Source organism: Bombus huntii, chromosome 7, assembly GCF_024542735.1.
Source record: "Bombus huntii isolate Logan2020A chromosome 7, iyBomHunt1.1, whole genome shotgun sequence".
NCBI lineage: Eukaryota > Metazoa > Arthropoda > Insecta > Hymenoptera > Apidae > Bombus > Bombus huntii.
Window position 1 is genome coordinate 8,613,064 of NC_066244.1, and position 22,874 is coordinate 8,635,937.

The window sequence follows — 22,874 nt, forward strand, 5'->3', positions numbered from 1 at the left end:
TATCCAATTTCACCAATTTTAGATACGATATCTTTTCTTCGGCAGAGTTAAGAAATCCAAAAACGTAAAATCGAGGAAGATAAACGTTGATCAGGGCACTAGAGTCCACGTTTATCCGCGAACGTTACCGGCAAACATGTTTACCAGTGACGGATTACGTTAAAATTTTAACATTTACATAAGAACTGGTGCGACGATAAGCGAAAACAACCCACCCTGTGCATAAACACCTCTTCGTTACCTGGCTGAACATGTACATTAGATCGGTTAATTATCGTTCGCATGTTTTACAGTTGGTTCTATTGAATAATTGCAGAATTTCGTTCAAACCTTAAGGTAAACAACTTCCATTCGAAATACGAGGCGTTTGAGTTGAATTTTTAAAAAAGCGGTGCGTTACGTCAGCGGTAAGCACTTTATATGTAAATAGAGGATGAGTTGATTCGTTTCTGCCGGGATGATCCATCCGGGTCATAATAGATTCGTAATTGAAGACGAGATTTATACTGAATGGAATAACAATAGGACCATTTCAAATCCATTTGCTTGGCTATAGATCTAGCGAAGGACGTAACTAAAGTGTAAATTACATGTCGTGTCCTGAATTACTCGTGCCTCGTTAATTATGTAACGACAATGCTTGAAACTTGGAAATAACGGAACAAAAATTTGTAAAAGGCGCATCACGTAGATTTTCTTTTAACGAAGCCATTGTTTTCCTTCTTTATTTGAAAAATATCGTACTTGAACTATGATAGCTGTATCTAATATTCCTATTTTACGTTGAAGTGGCAATTTTCTAAAAATTCCGCGCATTATTCAGGAAAAAGATGCATAAGCTTGTCCAGTCCGATAAACGGTTTATTATTCTTCGACGTGTTATAAGAGTGTTTCATAATGTTTCCTCTGCCAAGGGGATTGAACGCCATTAGCTTCTAAAACGACGACGAAAAACACAACATCGAATTCAGAGGATTTCATGGGACGAGAGAAAAAGAAGGAGGTAGCAAAATGCTGGTTCATTGAGCGGTGGTTATGGTGCGGCTGTCGATGACACGAGAAAAGAAAAAGCAAGAAAACCTGTTGGCCCGAACGGGCCCGGACCCGTTCTCCGAGGTCTTCGAGAAGCGAAGGCGGCCTATGACCGCGCGCAACAACATTGAAAACCAGAACCCAGATCTCTAGAACCGGTTTACGCTTGGAAAACAATTTTACGATCTCGGTGGAGCTCGACGAGGAGGAAAGAACATATGTATATCTATATGGGGAAAGGGAAGAGAACAAGCGAGTAGAAACGAAAAAATGGAGAAATTCGATGAGAGCCTGTCTCAACGGGCCACCATGCCCAGATGAAACGTGCACGTTCGTCACGCTTTACAAAGGAAGAAGAAGAGGGTGAAACAAAAAAACGAGAGAAATGAAAAGGAAAAGGAGAAAAACGAAAGGAGGGGAAGTAAAGAGGAGTCGTAGGATAAAAATAATCGTTTGAAACCAGGGTAGTCTTCAAAGCTACGCACACCATCCCTCTCTCTCTCTCCCCCCCCCCCTCTCTCTCTCTCTGTTAATTCCACGGCCAATTTGCAGTATACTTCAAAGAGGGTCGTGAGGAACGTTCGTACAGTTTCCCGACACGATTGCATAACACGACTCTGGCGCAGAGGAAAACATTAGAAATGCAAAACTGCGCTCGGACTCGACGGAACTTGTCTCGTAACGAACTCGCTCCAGGCGAACGGTTCAACCTTCTATTATTCCTGTGCCGATCTCGTGTCACAGTCTCCATATGAAATTGAAATACGGACGTCTTTTCAGAGAGGCTATCGAGGATTTATATAAATCAAGAGGTAGAGGGCAATACACGAGACGCGTTTAACCAGCCACACACGTTTATGAATGAAGCTATGACAAATAAACATGGAATGAAATTATGGCGAAATGTGGAATTTACATGTAAATGACGCACCGCCTGGCGGTGCTGGCCGGCTAAAATCTTTATTGATCTTTGTCGATTTAACCGCAAACCGTCCCTTCCTTCTTTCTTATTCCAATACCTGCTCCGCCTTTTCTCTACTTTCCAAAGTTCACTACTTTAAGTAATTTACTTTGTTAGCATAAAGGTAAAATTTATAATCTGTTAGAGGCTCCTCATTTAAAATATTATATTTCTATTTATGATACATGGCAGTGTACTGGGATCTATGTGTGGATATAAATTGGATACAAGAAGGCTCGAAGCCATTGAAACGGTTTCGCAAGAAAAATGCTCCCAGAGGAAAAACAGGAAACGCCAAACATGGCGTTACGTCCGAAAAAAAACTCCTTAGAAGCTGACTACTGAATAGTTTCTCTCTCTCTCTCTCTCTCGCAGATCGCTCAAAATGATTAGAGCAGCCTTATTTAGATTGTTCGAGTTGATTAGAGGAAGGACCGTTCAAACGGGTTAGCGATTATTTCCGAAGCTACCCGTGTTACACTGCCTAAACGTCGAGCAAATATCGATGATTTTTTCCCTCTCGTTCGATCCGTTTCTGTCGTGGCGCAAAACCCTCTAATTATTCGAAATGCTACACGCGTTCGGGTGATCGACTCGAACAAAGCGTCGTTCAATTATCGTCCGTTGACGACAGTGAAGGAATTCCATAGGTAAACGTTCGATATGTGATAACAAGACAAACACGTACAACTCACGAGTCGAATTTATTTCAAAGCGAACTTTGATATTCATAAGCGCGTTTGTACAATATATGAAAGTCACGTTGTCCATATGTGAAAAAATATACAATGTCTGACAGAAATAATTAACGATAGGGTGGCCTTTGTTGCCGTATTCATTAGATAACTCGCACGTTGCATGAAAATACCGACTCGTTTGCTGAGGTAACAACGATAAAACAACGATAAATTTCTATGACGAAGATCGAAATGCGTCAATGAAACGATCAATATGAAGAACGAAAATTAACAACGTGGCTCTGCTTGAATGGACGAACGTATTAACACCCGATGTGGCTAAACAGGTTGAAAAATGAAGGTTTCCGATAAAATTAAAGAATTTATCGAGTGTTAATATCGAACGTTATGCAGTATAAGAGGAAGAAAAACAAGAATTTGGGAGTTTAGGGAACTGTGATAAAAAATGACGAAACGTGACGAGGAAGGTGACGATATAAATAGTAGAAATTACTGCAAGTGCCTTGGTATTTATTAATGGACGAGCTATCGACAGGAAAACTTTTACAAAGGTATAGGAAACAAATATCGATTTCGAAATGCTCGCGTCGTTGGCTTGTAACGTTAAAAAGGTATGAAATTTATGAGTGGGAAGTGAATGGTTACTGTGAAATCAACAAACTGACATCCACAGTAGCTGAACAACGCTAGGTCGATTTTGGGTGAACGCTCAGGATGATGAAACATGTCAACAAAATTGGCAAAGTGACACAGGGCCGCGGTAAAGCAAGGGAGGGATAAATGTCTGACGCAAGATCAGAGACTGCTGCGAGTCATCCGCGAGCCAGGTTCACCTGCTAACTCCCAATGAAGGAAGTGATAAATACTGTAAAGAGAATATCTCGTCGCATTATGAAATTATGTTCGAGATTTCTGACCTGTCCACGAGAATAAATCGAAGAATCCGCCAAGATTGTCATGTATCGATAATGATTAGGTCAATATCGAATTTTGGAAAATTCAATATCGAAATTTGAAAGTCTAAATTTAAAAGAGAATTTTGCAAATCTACAAAATTTAAAAATAAACATGTTCAAAGCTTAAATCTTCATGAACTTGAAAGTTACGACGATCCGGCGATTGGCGAAAATTCGATCGAACTTCTCCGATTAGAGATACGGCCAGCACGAGAAAAGAGTAACGTTTCATGGATCTTCTTTTATAGAAGCGTTATTTCCAGACAATCAACCCTTTATTCGTTATCGAACGAGCGTAACGCATACGAACAAATCCGCATAAAAAATGAGCTGGAGTCCGATCCTTACGCGCAATACATCGGTCTCACGCCACAAGACCGACAGCAGCTTCTCTTCGAACGAGCTACAATTTAACGAACCATACACGCGAATCGTGAATCAAATGGTTAAGCTTTCCTCTAAACAGAATCAATTACCCGGTCTCGTCTATGTTATCGAATCGAATATATCGAGAGAATTCTCTATTTTTCGTCGATTTAACGATGCGCGATTCGATCTATTCGAGTATAGATGACGAAAAGAAGATGTATGCTTACAACGATCGAAGAGATCGGCCGAAGCATCGTATATATATACATAGCGATTCAAATACGATAATACGAAGCTAAATATTAAAAATGAGCACATGACAGCTTACATTTTAAATAGGAATTGAACATGCTTCGAAATTCGGAATTAATTCGGGGGAACGCGTACGGAATATTAATTCGACGGTATTACGAGAAATATCGCGATATTCAAGCGACATTCCTCGATCCCTTTTGTCTCCTTTCAACCCTTTCGACCGACCATCTTTTTTCCCTTAATTCGTATTACACTCTGTCTTTACTCGATGAATCGTAAGGTCTCGGTGACTTTCCGAATGCGCCGGTCGCATGCGTGAGCGAATAGAAAGATACACGTATATGATGAATGCCGGTACACGCAGATACGTCTATATAGGCTGTAATTACGAGAAACACGAAGAAGCCCGAAAAGCCGGTCGATCCTCCCCCTCGCTGTTACCAAGCGAAAAAGAAAAATTAAAAAAACCCGGTAGGCAGCGACAGGCGCATTCGTCCGGAAAGCGACCAGCAGGTCGGCTTCCTGGGCCGGGATTTAAAATTTAAACAAATCAAAGAGAAAAATGAAAAAAAATGTGTAAAAAACTCACGTCATTTCCAATCTGACCCATGCTGGCGGCACCACCACAATTCGCGATCGTATCCGCCTTGGGGTAAGACTCGGTCACGTTAGCCACAGGAATTTTGGACGATTTTAATAAATACACTATATATATGTATATATATTATACGTATGAAAGAGATATTACACGAAAGACTTCGGGCAGACGTATATAATAACGTAAAAACGTACGCGTATACGTTGTAGGTAATAAAAAAAAGGAAAAGGTCTCTCTTCAGTCCCTTAACGATCTAAAGCTCTTTTGGTAAAAAAAAACGACGGGTATATACGTATATACGTGACGTCGCGAAATTTAGAAGAATCTTTTTCACCGGTAAGTCTTAACGGTAGGTTTTCCTTTGGGATAGAACGTCCGTGAGTTATCACACGCGAGGTACACCGGCGAGAAATTACCAATCATAATAAATATCACAGAAATATTGCTCGTACCCTGGCGTTGGGTATTATGTATGCGACAGGCTCTATTCGATCTTCTCGTACGGCTGCACAATTTTTTATAAAAGTACGATCGAACGGTAAAAAGGCAGTAAATGTAATAGAAAAAAGAAGAAGGTAGAAAAGACTACGATCGTTCACAACACCGACACATAATTAGGAAGAGCACAAGAATCAGGTTACACTGGACATTACGTGCTGGGGATTTGCTACGGTGAACGATGTATACGGAAAGAGAGCCGGTTGCTAACTGACGATAACTGATGCTTCGATAGTCGAGCTAAGCTACGAGCTGCGATCATCTGGTCGAGGTGGCGTGGTGGGGAATGAACAGCTGGTGGGGAGACTTGCCGGTTCCCCGGACCTGCCATTGGTCGACAGTGCCGTAGCAACAGCGCGCACCATGCCAGGGTCGTTAAAGCGAAATTCTGATAAAGCGCATAAAAAGACGAGGGTTTTGCTTTCAGATAATTCGTGATTCATTGCAACGTTTCGTGAATATCTAACTTGGTTATGCGTTCGGTTAAAGTCAACGGGCAACAGGGGAGAGGGGACCATTGGTGGGGATGTTACTGTAGGTAGCTATAGATACGGGGCTGGTGCACGCAGGCAGCCGGCTTGATCAGCTGATGCCTTAGCAACAGGAGTACGAACTGTGCTAAAAATATCGATCCCATCTGATTATCGGCACGATGTAAGTTGTAACGTGTTATGCGGTCCACTGGTAAAAGCGTAAAAGTAAACGAAGAACACCGGCCCGTTTCGTACTTCCCTTGACTTCTCGGCTTAAAATGTCGGGAGAAAGTCAAAATCATGGGTTTGAGACGCGTGTTGCTGCATACGAGCACGAAAGTAGCAGAATCTACACCGGTTGCTGTCCGATTTTTATATCTCTACTCTAAATACACTTTCATTGTCGTTACCTGGTAGTTTGTTACGGTTCTCGCGAAACGACAACCGGTAATCTCCCCTTGCATAACTGAAAAGTATATAATCCTCGAGAAGGTGGAACGTTCGCTGTTTATCAGCGTTAATGAAGAGGCTCTTTCTCAGTGAAGAGGCTACGTTATCGCGATAGATGTATGTACATACGAGGACGCTATGATTTGCGAATATTCCTCGTAACTGTTCGGATCAATGAAACTATCCGGTCTCTTTGCATCCAGGGAAGAGAAGATGAAGAACCTTTCAGGGCCTTTAAGGTTCCTTTGTGTTCCAAGGACAACGTGAAATAAAGACTCGGCCGGAAAGGAAGAAGGGCTCTTTCCCCTTTTCATTTCCGCAAAATATCTACGACCCTTTGTCGCGAGTACGAAACGTCACGATGCCACCGTACCACGGAATTTTTCATGCGAACGAACCCAAAAAAATCCCTCGTACCGAGTCGCGTAGCCTAACTAGACGTCTCCTCATCGTAAGAATAGAAGCACCGTGTCAGCAGCCGCGACGTCTAGTACAATGACGCTGATTGCGTCTAGTCACTCGGCTTTTCGATGACGATCGATGATGACGAACCATTAATCGAACTGCGTTTGAAACAGTTCCAGAGCCAGGAACGAAGCCGTTCTCGGTTTTCGAAACCTAGAAGAACGTACCAGCATCACGGTCGGTGTGTTAACGCAAGGCTAATGAAATCTCTAGAAGGAAATTCGCTCGGGAAACGTATTACAATTCTTTCATTGTTTCAATAAATACCCTATGGATTTTAAAATTTCCTTTCTAACTTTCAAATACTCCCGAAGAAAAGGAATGCTCGCCTAGTAGCGACTTCCGAGAAAAGGCCGGTTTAAAAGGCCGGAGCAGCTTGCCCCCGGAAACAGCTGCAGAACCTTACTTCTGCGCATTCGGTGTAAAATATAATAAATCCTAATGTATAATACAGAGGGAAGGAAGGGTCTTTTAAGGAGCAATCGAGGTTCCGAGATGTTCTCGGTCAATCGGTTTCCAGGAAGGCCGATGATCTCTCAGGTCGAGCCATGCCGTTGCAATGAGAGACACCAAAGTTTCTACATACATATTATGTATTTCGTATTCCCGGGAGCGGGCATTTGGGCGAGGTTAGTATTGGAAGCGCGAAGAGGTCAACGTTCGGGAAAGCGCCTCTCGTTACGGCACTGCCATACGATATTATAGGCCCCGTCGCTCGGAAATCCCCTTCTCCCAATCCACCACCGTCCCGTACACTCCTACTTCGCTCTCTGTCCTTCTTTCACCACCAACTCCTACTATCTCTTTTCCTCGATGCCCGTTTTCCTCTCCTTTTCCTTCTTCCTCGTATATGTATAGCTTCTATATCTTTTTCTGTCTCTTTTTATTCTCCTCCCCCACCATGGCAGGCACTCTTTCCTCGTGTCTCTTTCTCGCGTCTTTCTCTTGTTCATTCCCTACATCGCGATATTCCACCGTGCCTCTTTTCTCCGTTTCCACGCCCTCCTCCAACATCCATCCGTCTTTCTCATTCCGCTTTAATCCCCTATTTCTTTTCTCGCTCTTTATCCAGTCTCTGTCTCGTTCACGCGCATCCCCCGCCTCCTCCCTACATCTCCCTACGCCAAACGACCGAGCAACACTCTCGGTAGCTTCGTTTTGTTCTTGCTTTCTCCGCTTTTCCGCTTTTTTTCCAACCACCCCTCCACTATATTATAACCACGCGTCACCGTCTAACCCGTGACCGATCTATCTATCCCTTTCTCTTTTCCTTCGTTTCTTTCTCTTGCTCGTTCTTTCCTAGCGTGCAATAGCTTTCAGCCGGTCGCACGCATTGTGCCGTTATAACGGAAGAGAGAACTACTCTCTATGCGTTGCAACGGTCAGCTGTTGCTAGCAAAATCATCGAAATGGTCTTGTCAGCTGCCACTAGGCGACACGGACTGCTAGGTTGATGTTTGATCGAGAAAAACCATCGGTTGGATCGTAGGACGCTGAGTCACGTTATCGAAATCATTATACTCTTTATATAGGTTCCTGGTAAGTGCTTTTAGGTGCATACAAGCATCCGGAGTAATGGATAATAAATAAGCCGCGGATGTTTGTGCATTAATGAAAAATTTAAAGATACAAGAGTGCAAAGAGCGCGCACAATATGTAAAGATATATAAAATCTTCGAAGTATAATTCATGAAAGTATAGTGCAGTTCGATTTCGAGTCGGTATTAAGTTCTATCTCTTTGCGTGTTCATAAAAATACGAATGTCTATAAAAATCCGCGGTCAACAAGTACAGAAGAGCAGTATGAAGTCGTTGCAACTAGACAGATTTATATTCTCAATGATGCAACGTACACGATCATCCGATCTCGCTGTTAAAGTCACGTAACGAACTGTATCATGATAATAAAAAAAAAAAAAGAAGTGTGTCGTAGCAAGAATAGGAGCACGACAGACGCGAAGGAAAATAGCGGAATGATTGATCGACGCGTCTAATCGGCCGCCATGACTTAACCAAAGTGCTCGTTCTTCCTTTTTTCTCCCTCTTGCTTTGAGCGAACTCTCATCGAACTGGCGGATCAAGGCCGCCGATGCAAAAACACTTTAGAATCCTTTCGCGGCGATGAGTCACATCGCGAACCCGGCAAGGTATTACGTGGCAATGAAACGTTTCAGCTGTAACGTTGCGAACTATCGTTCCATTACATTGTGACGAACTGCAAATCGCCGGTGTAGATTAACGGATCGCGTTCATCTCCGGTTGCAAAATAGACTTATCTATCCACGGGAATTCCTTTCTCGTCACCCCTCTCTTATACGTATATCAAACTTCTCTTTTTTCTTTTTTTTTCTTCGTATTAACGTTAGGAATTTTATGGTTATGCCGATACTTCATCGATAGGAAATTATCTGGTCTGTCTTTTCTACATAAAATCATCAGGCAGTGTCCTATCTGTGCTGTTACAGTGAATTCCCTGTTATTCTGCCTCGCTTTAACAGGTCGCATTTCAGTTAAGATAAAAACAAATGACCAGCAGAAAAATTATTGACGCGTTTTACGATGACTTTTTGTCGTCAGAGTTTTAATAAAATCGACCAAGTACAATAACAATAATAAGTTTTGATAGTTTGTGAGAAATTGCGCGACGGAACGCGAAGGACGTCGATGTAGCTTCGAGTCACGAGGGAATGAGTCACCACAATGTCCTACGCTAAAACGACGCCCGATAAGCGGCGTTACAGTGCTTGTTGCAAGATAAAAAATGGTCACGAATTAGTTGATGAGGGAACGAGCAAACAGACGTCGAGGTGGTAAACGATGGACGAGCACGTGCCGAAGACACGCGAACCGTTATGACCACGGAAAGAAACACAACTGCAACATTGGAAAAGACGCAGCGCGGAAGTCAAGAGGGCTGTTTCCGGAATAGCGAGTAAATCAAGAGGGAAGTTCTGTTCAACTCTCTTGGCTCTCCCTCGTTTTACTTTTTTCTTTGTCTTTCGTGTTGTGCAATAATGCCTTACGGACCGAGAACTCCGGAGGATCGTAAAAGTTGCGAACACGCACAGCCTGACACTTTCTCCCTTCCATGCTGGAACTAGTGGAACTAGAACGTTCCTTTTTATCCTTTTTCTGTAATCTTGAGCGTTTTCTATAACGATGTTATGCTATAACTTTCCTTTATACTTCTATATCGTATCTGTGTCTTATCGCTTCTTACAGGTCTATTCTCATTCCTTTTATTTTCTTCGTACATATGCATCCTCTGTTTTTGCTTATCTCTGTTCGGAATTTTAGTTGACCGTCCGTTTATGGCACGGACAGGCCCATTTCTCTCATTAGGCAATTCCGAATTACCGGTCCTCCCAGGGTAGTAAACGTAATGATTCGAGGCCAGGAAGAACCCAGGCAAGGATCAGCCGGAAGGGCACCCGGCGGTTCAGCTTCAACCATCGGACAGTACACACATGACGACAGAGTCCTTACTGAGTACAACTACAAGCAACGAAGACTACAGACACAGGACGACAAAGTCCCAACTTAGTTCAACTACAAGCAACGAATACAAATAAAGTGCCGTCTAAATCTAACACTCGAGTTATTCCATCTCCTCCACCTTGAACGTTAAGTCATTCGAGGTATGCGATATCGACCGATCGGTTTGACCTGACCGGTTGCTCTTTAGTCGATAATACGCAACAATCTCTATCATTCATTTTTCTTTTTATCTCTATATTTATTTTTCTGCCACCTATATTAATCTGTTATATCCAAGAGCAAAACAAAATTTTATATATTCAATAAGCTAATTTTGGAGTATTACAAGTACTTGTTATAATAGTTGGAGGAAATCTCTTCTCAGCTGCTATTTCTTCCGTTTCTTTAGTTCGTAAAAACATAAATTTGCATAAATATTAATAATGTGTCCGCAGGTGTGTTTCTTGAATTAAATTCCAACACAGGGAGCAATATGTTTCATACGTACATGCGTCGACACTGAGAATAATCGAACGAGACACAATATCGAATTTAATTCGATATATGACTACAGAGGATTAACAATTATTGAAGTAAATTACGTAATATTTCTTAAGAGACCTTGTAATGAATTCTTCTCTTTTTTATGTTAATAATTTGTAATCTCTGGTCTTTGATATTTAAGTAAAATATATCAAAATCTAAACTTTGGAGCTGCTGTCGACTGCTTATCGATGTAAAGTATAAGAATCGAATAATCTACACTTGTTGTATTAACATGTTTTTTCAAAGTAGTTCGAAGGTGCAAATATGTACCAACGAACTTGTGTACAGACATTTCGACCGATTAAAGATACCTTTGTTCTAACCGTGACTCAATACTCGAGTCAAGTCGCCGACATTTTCTTTGGTTAGTGTGTTATCGGACTGTGTAAAACGTTTTTATGGCACGAGCCACGCTTTTGGACCACGTGGCATTAGTGGATCATCTTTATCTTTGCTAATGACGCATCATTGTACATAAAAGCCTTCGAAACAATGGAGACGTTATTATCGGTCGAAGTGGAGCAAGAAGCCACAATGAAGCAGAAGACCGAAATCCATGAATTTTAATGACGCGAAAGAACATTACCAAATTTTACTGCCAAATCGTGTGTATAATACTTTAAAATTCAAACAAATTCTTTCATTTTATATACATAGGGGCCGTTCAGAAGCCACATGCATCGGCTCCACAAATTAGAATTTACTATTATTTATTGTTCTTTATGTCATTTCTTACGATAAATAACTTACAGAAATAATTCACTTGTTTATCGAGAACTGAACATTAACCGTGTACTTAGGCAATGGAACTAAGAAATGAACAAAAAATGGAGTCGATCACTTTGGCTTCTAAGAAACTTGCTAATTAATTCAGAAAGCTGCAGCTCTCTTCCATTTCGATGATTTTTAATATGTTGTAGAAATCAATACTTTGAACTTTTTCGTTTGCGTGTTACCGCCAGACTTTTCTAGTTTTCGAGATATAAATTTGTAAAAATTGTCGCTGCCGCTACAGAGAATTTTGCCCGTATGTGTGCGTGTCTGTGACACAGTCGCAAGTTCGTTGCTTGGCGAACTGTTTACATCCGTCAGCCACTGATATCCTTTATCTTTGTTCTATACTTTACGAATCTAAATAGTCATTCACAATCGCATATGCGAGACAGCAAGAAACATCTTTGAAAATCTCTTCTAACGGCAACACGATTTTGACAGTCGAATAATTAAATGCCTCGAAATTGTGACTGGAAAGTTTCCAATCTCACATGATAACAATAAAATATAAAGCATAACATGAATTGTAATTATGTTATTGTTTATAACTCAAACTTATGACCACCTGCCCCACACCGGCCGAATATAAAAAACTAATCCAAACCTAATCCAGATCATTGATGGTGTTACGTCCGGTGACCCTTTATGTTCGAGGCGGTCACCAACTGTGCACATAGAATTAAGCGGATCGCAATAATCCTAAAGAACTGTCATAAAATGAGGCTGTTTGATTTACCATTAAAGCCATCAAATGACACAAAACATCTTCGAGTCAAAAGGTTCCTTATTCCTTCCTCCATCGGGTAAAAATTGTGGAAACGTGAGTTTCCCCAATAACTGTTTATATTTGAACTGTTAATCAAGCCTTCTACTCATTAAATCACCTCTATTATCCTAATCGAAATAGGGGAACGACCAGTTCGTGGCGTCGATTGTTTAATCGTAACGGGAATTTACGACTCTCGTTGACGGTCGAAGAAACAGATTTTTTTTTTTTTTTTTTTTTTGGAGTATTGTACAATAAATTCGCATTGAGAATTACGAGTAAATTATTCTGGCGTGTTACTATAACGTGAATAATAATAAGTGATTATCGTAAGTTTGATTCTAGCTGAATCTAATGTTTAAATCTAGAGGGTAATGTCCTTTTAGCCTGCGGATCTGACCCGTCATGAAGAAACAGATAATCACTTTTAATACGCAGTTGTATACAGGATTGTAACCTGAATTGATCCCAGAATACTCAAGCACGCGCAGCCCCCGTTTACATGCACTACGTATAAACAAAAGATAAGAGTTGGGTTTGGGTTAGCTTTTTAAATCGGCGCGTTGCAAGGCGGCTGATAACCGATACCAACGCATACTCACAATTATAGACAGAATTCACTGTAGTAGTAGTACCGACAGATTTTTGCCTATATCTTGGGAACTAAGACCGAGCGGAGGTTACACGTATATAGAATCAATTGCTGCCAATTGGAAATCCAAGATGGCAGCAGCTTTCGAAGTAATTAGCAGAGGCTCGTATATCGTTCGAATCTTTTGAAATAATTTTCGATTCAGTAATTCTATGTTCGTAATATTGTATCATTACTATTTAGTTAAACGATAGAGTGCAACGATCTGACATACACCGACGACGACTCAACAATGACTAACACAGAGGAGACCCTCGATAAACGAATTCCTCGAAGGACAATTGTTCGATTCTTACGTCTAATCGGTTGCATCGACTTCTTAATTAACCGGCTGTCAATTAACGCTGCCAAGTCAGCGAAAAATCAATTAGAAGAAATTGTGTCATGCTATCGGAGCTTTGCTCCGGAAGTTTCGCGGAATTCCAGCGTCCGTTATCAGGGGGCGTAGCTCAGATGGTAGAGCGCTCGCTTAGCATGCGAGAGGTACCGGGATCGATGCCCGGCGCCTCCAAGTTGCTTTTTTTTTCCTCTCGAAATTATCATTAAACGAGTCATTTTCAACGATCTTATAATTCCATTAAGCGTGTGCGAATTTCGTTTCTAAATACGAGTATCGTTTTCAAACGAATGGACGATTTTGTACGATATAAAATATGTAGATTACAGCGGAGAAACATGACAAGTACATTTCCTGGTTTCAGTGTTCATTACGCGATCAGGGGAGGAGAATTTGAACGTGACGTAATCGAAAATGAGCATCTGCTAGCTCCAAAGACGTGTATTTTAAAAATAGCTGACAAATTGACGAAGTTTTGTGGAAGCCAAGATATTTTATAAATTTTGGACGGGATGAAAGAACACATGTTTAGCTTCGAAAATAGATTTTGGAAACACGGGATTGGTTGAGAAACTGCTTCTCTGTAAAAGATAGAAAATGCGACTTGTCATGTTCTTCCTCTGCAGTCTTCACATATTGCGATACTTCGTCATACTATTTAGTTTTTTTTACGTAGAAACCGAATATATGTGAGTTATAGGCCAACGTGATAAGTTACATAAAAAATGTGCTACTTGATACACCAGTTACTACGTTACAAGAATCGGAGCCACAAATTGAAACCCGATGTCGGGTAGCAAGGGAAAGGCGCAGAATATTTGAGCACGTGTGGCACTCCATAAAGCGAGTTCTAATGAATGAGAATCGTATCGAACATTTGTCATAGACGAATATGTTCCCTACCCTCGTGTCTATCACGGCCGTTTAGTTTGACAACTTCTGATAAGTCACGTACATGTGACGATATCGTGGATACTTGAAAACTATGTCTACATTTAGTATTAATAAATACGTTGTAACCTCCCCATACATTTTCCAAATGGTTTCGAATTTTACCAATACAGTTATTGTTATCGCGTCTCAGTTTAGCGTTAATGAAATTCGAAGTTTGACATTGACGCGCGTTGTATGTACGCGAAAAATATCTACTTTATATGATAGTGTAACTAAAGTATCGATTACATATCTATCATTTTTTATCGACACGATTAGATCATCTACGCACACAAAAATAATCGCATCTGTGTTTACACGGGAACCATGGAACGTCTACATAAATAGTCATCGCAAATATAGATTAGATCGCCATCTAAATTTCGATAGGGGATTTATTTAATAAGATTTATTGAATAAGAAGGACAGCCACGTTTATCAACACGTTGTCCATGCATCTGTCACGCTACAATATCGATACTAAGTCCAGTTAAACAACGCGATACGTATTGTTTTCCCCTCGAATCAATCCGATTTTAACAGTGACAAGTAGTAAGCTGTTCGCAAGTTTGCTGCATTATCATATCAAACAGCTGCGGTACAAAGATTTTCTCTAATAACACGCAAACGAATTGCCTGTTTCACAGATACGCAAACGCTCGGTATGACGTATAAACGCTCCTCTACTTCAACGTAAAATAATTCTGTGACGCAAAACGTATCGCGTTGTTCCATATTCGGGGTTACCCTGAAACGTGGTTTTGCTATTGCTGTAGATCGCTGCCTACGAGCAGTGGCTAATTTAGACGGAGAGATTCGGAGGGCAAAAGGATACAATGGGCAGAAACCAGTGGCTTGGTTACCCGATGCTCCATCGTTTGGCAAAAAGCTCTCTGGTCGATCAGGTTAACTTACTGTAATCACTGCATGTGAATGTAGATTTTGCTTTTCTGTAATTTAGGCTTCATTCCGAAAAATACAATTAAGGTTATCAGACGTGAATATTCCTGTAAGAAAATGTCAAGTCCGAACGTTTGGGTCGACTACTTGGCTATCGTTACCTTCGGCTGTAGGAAGAAAGAGCGTCGACACTTGAGGGTGACATAAATTTTAAACCCTCGCCCGTACGGTGTCGTAAACTAGCGGATCCTGATATTTTGCGACTGCCACGTCTAGTACATTCGATTTATTCTTTGTAGAATCGTCGACAAGGGCGAATGGAACTGACTATTTTACACGTCTCCTACCATAAATCGGATAAATCGGGATACGTTTTATATCGATAATAAATTATATTCCCTTAAAATTGACTTACATTCCTCAGATAAATTATCTTGTATATAAATTATCTTCAATACCATATCTATATATAACTACATATATAGCTATATATAATGCATTAGAAAAAAAGAAATAGAAGATTATCATCTGTTTCTAGTGCTAACCTCTTGAAAGATATCGATACGTGTGTGTAGGTTCACTTTTTGTGTAATTGAAGTATAATTCTGGAAGATATGATCATATGTGTGTACACTATGTTTCTGGATGGTATCCCGCTCAGGGTAACCATCCACACGTTATTTAGCAATTTAGTTAGAAAAATTTACCAAATATCCAGCTGGACAAATTGTAAAGTACAAATTAAATAAAAAAAAAAAAAAAGAAGAAACTACGTTTCTTAGACGTATCAATATATTCTTCGAGTATTGTATCTCCCATTTAGTATTCACAGATATACAGGGCTATGAACGTAAAGTGTGACAGCTGAATATTGTGAAAAATATTGGTGATACAATACGAAAAACAGGAAGAAACAATGTAGAGTATTTTGTTGTTTTTGTTTTTCATGTCTTTCATACGATAAGTTTTAAATACATTGAAGCTAATGTATTTTTTTTTATCTAATCGCTTTTCGATCTTATATTTTCGATTTACCTTAGTATTTGTTTATAAAAAATTAAAAAGTGCATCAAGCGGTGTATAGAAAAATGTTTACATCTATTTAGAGAAATAGAAGTGACCTTGAGATATCCTTGATTCCTTCGTGTACAGAGAATTTAATAACGCGACAAGTCGTGGCTCCTAGAATATTAAAAATTGTCTTAACAACGTTTTATTCTATCGCCAATATTTTCGACGATGTTCAGCTGTCACGCTTCACGTATCTGTATATTTAAATAAACACTTGAACAATAACGAGCAATTATCTTTTGCTTAAAAATTCGCCCTTGAAGAGGTTAATAGATTCGTCTGCAAAATAGTTGATCACAGCAAATATGTAAAGGCAGAGGAATGTCGAGCGATACACGTGTCTTCTTCAAACATTGCAAAGTTAAAACGTGAATATGGAACGAAGTACAATCAGGGAGTGAAACGTGATGTATCTAGATAAGAAGATTAGATCTTTTTTTTCCTGATCAACGATATCGGCTGACTCGATAAATAATACCGAATAACAATCACCAAACGTCCTCTGACTAATGGAAAAGAGAAATTAATAACGCTGTGGTAATCGATCGTTCGAACAAAATTATGGGACATGGCTGAAGCGACCAATACATAGAGCGGTATTGTCAAGTACGATTCATCGGCGTGATTTCACGCAGCAGAATTTTGCAATAACAATGCACGAGGCTGATAAAGTACAGATATCCGTGTCATCCCGACACGCGTTAGTCGACCGTTCGTTTCGTTTCTCGTTTCTCATTTCACGAAAACATCGTGCTGAACATTATCAGGAACTGATGAATACGCGAGCGTATTATCTGCCAGTCTATTGACAACGAAATATCAATAATAGAAGACGAAAATGCACGCTCTTCTTATTGGTCGGAAGACAATAAAGCGGTATCGGTCGAACGATCGATACTCGCGGCCAATCGCTGCTGTGACGATTCTTCTTTCGCCAATCGTTGGTCAAATCTCGCTATTGCGACACGTCGTGAAACGTTCGATGCGGTAAATAAAATGTAATTATACGAAGGTTAGGCGTGCATTCTTTTTTATCGAAAAGCAGGTAAATACAAGAAATGATGCATAAAATTTGTATTTATTTACGGGATTTTGTAATGGAGTTTCATGCTTTTATGAGTACCTATAGCGATATGTTTTACGACTTAAAGTCGTATAAATTTTTCTATTACGATTTAACTTTGCTCGAAGTTTCTTCAAATTAAAGATTTCGTCGACTGTTCCGCTTCTCCTCTGAACTAGAATTTTTTGATTAAAGAAACGGAAGAGCGAAACGAAATAAAATTCATCGAGTATGAACGTATGAGCGAACGAAATAAAATTCTGAATATGAAATGGAAGAAAAATGAAAAATAAGTACTCGAAATGGCGAAGTCAGAAAGACAAAGTCTGGATGATGTGTGATTGCCACCGTGAAAAATATTCGATTGTTTTGCTCCATCTTACGGTCAGCATAATCGACACTTACAAGCAACTTTTCCACTTACGGTCAGCATGAAATAACAATCTTGCATAATTTGCATGGTACATCAACCAAGTACAAGTGTTGACCCGTACATGATCTGTTTACTGAATATCGCCAGAGTCATTTAATTGCTGCACTTTCGCGCGATAAAGACAGTCGACTGTAACACCTGATAACAACGATCAGTCATCGGGAACAGGACCGTAAATCATTAATTATTAACGAAATATAAATGTTTCCAATCATTCCGATGATAACATAACATAATATACAGGGTGGTTGGTAACTGGTGGTACAAGCGGAAACGGGGTGATTCTACGCGAAAAAAGAAGTCGAAAATATAGAATAAAAATTTTTCGTTCGAGGTTTTGTTTTTGAGAAAATCGACTTTGAATTTTCGCTCGGTACGCGCGCGGTACGTTATAACGGATCTCACTGTAGATCGTTGTCTCGATGGAAAAATTAAAAAAAAAATTTTTTTTTTTAATTTTTATTCTATATTTTCGACTTCTATTTTTCTTTCCGCTTGTACCACCAGTTACCAACCACCCTGTATATCTTCACATGGTTTCGTACCTTTTTTCAAGGCATTATAGGACGCTATCGATATACTATAATATTATGTTACAATAATTACTAGAGTTAAATAACATAATGAATAACAACTCCAGCGATGAAGGTTTTAGAAATCATTGTGAATTTCTAAAAAAATATCTACAGTCACTGTTAATATCGTTTCACATTGATTATAATCTGGATATTATTTTGCTAATAATCGATCCGATGAATGATTTATTCGTCTAATAATCACGGTTCACTTAATCGATAATCTACGATCGAACACATTATCTAATCCAAACGAAGTCTTTGTTAGTCATAAGAATTATGAACGTCATTCTGGGGTTAAGAAGGAAAATGAATTCTGCCATAGGTCACCTAACGTCTTGAATGACTATGGAACCATGTACACTCTACCTCTTAATCGCTTGAACTTTGATCGAAGTACAGAAAGATTAATGTTACCCTTCATTTATAATCGCGTTCAGTTCGCTGCTTACTCGTTCATAACAAGCTAATCTATCGATTTGACCGTTTGAACGAGAATCGAACCACTGATCAAGAATATCGAATGAACGACTGCCATAACACTTCCTATTAAGAGTAGTTCCTAAATACCGGAATTTCGTCGTGGTATCTTATTAACCTTGTAAATACAAGAAGAACGGTTAAGGAGCTACTTGTAGAAGTTTCATTCAGAAGACTGGTGTTATTTGTTGAATGATAATCGGAAAACGATTAACTTGTCGAGAAAAAAGCCGATCGTATTTGTAGAAGTTTGAGGCGGTATATTTGATGGTCGGATGATTTAGTAAGATTGATATAATTGATATTAAGTATACTTTTAAGTATACGTACTGTCACCGTTGGCTGAAATGTCCTATCTATCACTTTGAAGCCGAGAGAGATAGGAATTAAATCATTTTCTCTGTGTAATCTTTATTTTTCTTCGTTCGATTAAAAATATTAACTGGCTAGGAAGTTTAATTAATATTTGAAAGGTAAGAAATACCAGAAGCGTGAAATATTTCAATATATCTGGGAAAATGAAGAAATGCTAAATAGAACGTTCTGACTAAGAAGGGCAGTATGGGTGTTATATAAAAGATCGAACGAATTGGATACTCGAAATATCAGAAAAAAATAACCGCCTCCACCTTAAGATGACGCAGGCAAAAAATTATCTTCAACGTTTTCAAGCCTTTCCGCGTATCGACGCTCGTTCGACGCAAACACCGGATGAAAATTTCATAAACAGCGCTATCGAACAGCAAATAGCCTTGATATTTTCTTAGATTGCTTCGAAAATTCGTGCAACGATATCGTTTTAAAATTCCGATATCAGTTTCCTTTTCTCTCCACTTTCATTATTCATTGTCACGTCATTTTTCTTTTTTTCGTTTGTGTCTCATTTATACGTTCTGACTGATTTAATTTGTTCTTCTGAAATAGACAGATCGAATATCATATTCTAACCGAAGCTTCCTCTCGAAACAAGCAACCTAAGTAAAATCGGTTAATATCGATGAAATGTTTCATTTTGTCTGCCCATCTTTGTTCTTTTCGCGTACTTATTTTTCACTATATTGTCACGGATTTATCTCTGTTTTGGCTTTGACGAAACTCAATAAACGATGAGTTAGTCGTAAATAAATTTCATTGAAAGAGGACTATGTTGCAACGGGCGAAAGACAAAGTTAAACCGAAGCATACGTTACTCCAGAGATTCTTAAGAATTTCATAAAGTTATTGCAAAATTCCACATATTTATAGTTCTTCGAGTTCGAAGAATTCGCTAGAATTACTCTTTCTTATCTCGTTTCTATTCTATCGCTAGACCGTGAATTTTTATGTAAACGTTTCCATAAATACCATGAAGCAAATAAAACTTCTTTCTCGCACATATGAAACATTGAGCGTGGAAGATGAAATTTTCTACGAATGCGTAAACATTTCCAGTCTACTCATCTGTATTCGAATCGAAGCGACGAAGGTAGCTGTTCCCATTGTTATTACCGTTATCAGTGTCTTGTAGAACCTCGAAGCGTTCCCACGTGCGCCGCAAGGGTGGCTTTTATGTCGGAATAAATTTATCAAATTACATTGTATCACAATAAGATCAAAGGACAGCGGCGTCCCTTGACGCAACATGGTTCCTTTTGTCGCGGACTCTGCCAAATCGATGCGCACCCTTCACCGTAGCAGTCGACTTTTATGCGATAGTAAATTAACCGAAGCTCGCAGAGGAAACGCGGGAAAGCGTGCCATGATGGCGAAAAACTTGCCTGTCCGGGCATAAAATCTCATGACGTAAGGTGATTCACAAAGTGTTGGGCCGTTTGCCATACAAAACTTTCACGGATATATTATGCGCGTTAGAGAAAACTTTTTGGAACTTTCTTAGCATCGTAACCGGACAAAATTATTCTAACATATTGGGAAAGTTTGCAACAAATCCGACAATATATATAGAAGATACAAGACATTTATTGCAGGCACAATGCATAATTTCGCTTCGCAAGAAATTAATATACAGTTGCCTTACCTTGGCTTACTCATCACGGACCAACGTTGCTTTAACGCAACATTTCATTCGCAATTTCTCTTCATCGAAATTTACATTAGAATTTACATCGTCCAACTCTGTTCTTTTAGCATCGCAAATACGAAAGAAAATTCTAAGGATACGCCCAATGAATTTTCGACCGGACGCGTTCGCGAGGAAACGCGTCAACGGGAGTTGCAAATTCCCGTTACGATTCTACTAATCAACGCCGAGACCAGATCGATCCCCTGATTTCCGTTGAGATAATGGGAGTGGTTGAGGTGGTATAACGCTGCGATTAACAGGGTTATAAAATATGTATTTCCAACAACTTTACACAAGATAGTAACGCCGATGCGTAAGAAGTAAGTGAAGAGTAAATGGGTTGCTCTTAAATGAGAGAATCAGTGTGGAGATGATGACTGATCTGAAGACAGAGCTCGAGTCCTGATAGATATGTTGTCGTCGAAGAAGTCTTGCGGTGTTGAGTCTGTTCGAATTGAGAGTTAACTGAATTTCAGCTCTCATGTTACGGAGGAAAGTTCGGTGTGTAAGTATTTTTTGAACGAAGGAAGCAGATTCGTTGTTCACACTTTTCGTTATGAAAATCCGCGATTAACCTTAGTGGCCAAATAACGAGGGACGTCGCACGGTTTATATCTAAACAATATCTAGACTGAAACAATGAATATTTTGTGCGACCTTTAAAATGATTTCTATAAGCTACATAAAGTATATCTACATAAGAGATTTTTCTATAAAGCGTTCAAATACTTTCGTGAGTCATACTAGACACATTTAGCCATTGATTTTGCGCGTCTCGTCTGACGTTCTTCGTTCGATACGACCTATAATCTATAATCTATAGGGTCACGGAGGATCGAGGAACGCATGCGTGATGCATTTTACGATCGAGATATAAAACCATGACGAATAGTATATATCATATCCTTGCCCATTTTCCTATGATCGTAAAATACCGAGGTCGATCGACCGTTCTGAGAACCGCCATTAGCAGCGGATCAGGGTAGCCATCGGTAGTGTAGAAATATTGAATTGCAGCAAGCATAAGATTAGATTTCCGACTGATAATTTAACTTTACAATAACTCTCGTGCAACACGATTCGATCTTCCCACCGTATCTTAAATAATTCCACGAAAAACGCCGATATGGAGGAAGATAGAAATAAAGCAACATTTCTATCTCGATGAACAGACACGCGAGAATCGGTGAAAGCGACTGTGGATTAGACGCAAAGAACGAGAATCCCTTACAAGTTCCCCCGTCACGAAGCGAGCCGTGACTGCGGAAGGGTGCAGAAGTGATTGCGGGCCATGTGTCAACGGAATAATAAAAGGACCCCGTCGAAGGACGTGGCTCGTTTGAAATTGCGTGCCTCGCGAGTAATAATGGCTGAACGCGGCGCAACGCGATAGCTCGGAAGAAAAGATCTCGCAGCCGGTCTCGTGGCGGAGCTTTTATGATCCTCGAGAAGAGAAATTGACCGATTCCAGGCTCTGTAGAAACAGAAACACGTTTCGTTTCCGGTGGAACGAGAACAGGCTCGTTGAAAGGAAACATGGATCTCGTTCTTTTAATCTGCTCGTCAAATCCTCGGCGCTCGTTCAGTGATCTAATACGAGATTAAAATTGAAAAATCGGAGAATGTGGGGTCGTCACACTCGAGGAAACGTTAGAGCTCGTTGCTCGGAGAATAGCATGCGAATAAAAAAAAAAAAAAGATACGTATTTCCTGCTGTCAAATAATAGATATACGATTTTATTTGTATAATGTAAAACTTTCGAAACTTTCGAAACTTTAGATAAAATAATTATTGCGTTCCATCGCCATTCGTGCCGATTGATAGAGCGAAAATAAATCGAGTAGTCGAATAAATATTGCACCCTTCGTTTCCGGCACTTCGTACGGGATGATCGACGTTGTATTAAAACCACGGTATTCGTAGAACGCATGAAAAACCGCTTACGACCCTATCAAATTTCAACTGGATCCGGCGACTGACACGAGACGAAATTTCCATGAAAAATTAAAGACACGGTCAAATTATTTACAAACAGGAAGGTGAGTATGG

General features: G+C 39.8%; 1 protein-coding gene and 1 non-coding gene across 6 annotated transcripts in view; one reads left to right on the plus strand and one right to left on the minus strand.

Moving 5' to 3' along the window:
* Positions 1-22,874, minus strand: part of LOC126867603 (sestrin-1) — a 152,853-nt gene that overhangs the window by 25,340 nt on the left and 104,639 nt on the right. The window lies entirely within an intron of this gene.
* On the plus strand, positions 13,409-13,481 carry Trnaa-agc (transfer RNA alanine (anticodon AGC)). Its single transcript has one exon. It is a non-coding gene; the product is annotated as a tRNA-Ala (tRNA).